The sequence below is a fragment of the Antrostomus carolinensis genome, unplaced genomic scaffold (assembly GCF_000700745.2).
Source record: "Antrostomus carolinensis isolate BGI_N321 unplaced genomic scaffold, ASM70074v2 scaffold13837, whole genome shotgun sequence".
NCBI classification, from domain to species: Eukaryota; Metazoa; Chordata; class Aves; order Caprimulgiformes; family Caprimulgidae; genus Antrostomus; species Antrostomus carolinensis.
Window position 1 is genome coordinate 8,382 of NW_010329581.1, and position 867 is coordinate 9,248.

Consider the following 867-nt stretch of genomic DNA (forward strand, 5'->3'; position numbering starts at 1 on the left):
CGAAAGGATAAAACAGTTGCAGGACAGGTTTGGAAAAAAATCTACAGTAGCATTTTCTTCCTTTTTTTTTTTTTTTCTTATTCCTTTCCTACAGCTGATCTGGCAACTTCACTGCAAAGGGTAGTGGAAGCACTGTTATTGCAGACACTGCCTCTAATACTGTAAAGCTGCAAAAGCCTGTTCTGTATAAAGCCTGGCTTTTCCAAGTGTGAAATCCTCATACTAATTAAAAATTGGCTTGATATTTGTTGGGCTTTGTAAGAGTGAAGACTGAGTTTATTGATCCAGATTTAGTGTAATTTCACAACAGGGTCCCAAGAAAGTACTCTGCAAATTTCCACGTAAGCTAATGATTTTCATTTTATTTATTTTCTCAAGACACATTTTGTTGCTTCCCCAACTAATCCTAGCCACTTGAAATGCATGAGGTCTTTTTATAAGGCCTTTGGGGAAATTATATTAAAACATTATTAAAAAAATTATTTGTTTTGCTGCATTCTCTAATAATTAGTAATCAAACACTGTGTTAACCATCTTGTGCAGCATGCTGTTGCAGTTAAAGTAGAGCTACAGAATGTAGTAGTTACGTACATAATTGCAATGTACTCTAACAGCCATTATGTAATAGTGGGAAATAGGAAAAAAAAAAGGAAAAACCCTGGAAAGCCAAGTGCTGGACATGCAGGAGGTAAGAAGCCATGAGAGGTAGAATTAAGGGGCTTTAAACGTGTATGGCCTGGCTTTCAGCATGGCTTCTTGCACCCCCCAGACAGTTTGTAATAACATCAGCCTTTGTTGACCCAGCTGAAGGCCACTGAGAAGAGATTCCCACTCCTCTTGGGCAGGCCCAGCATGCTGCTTCATCCG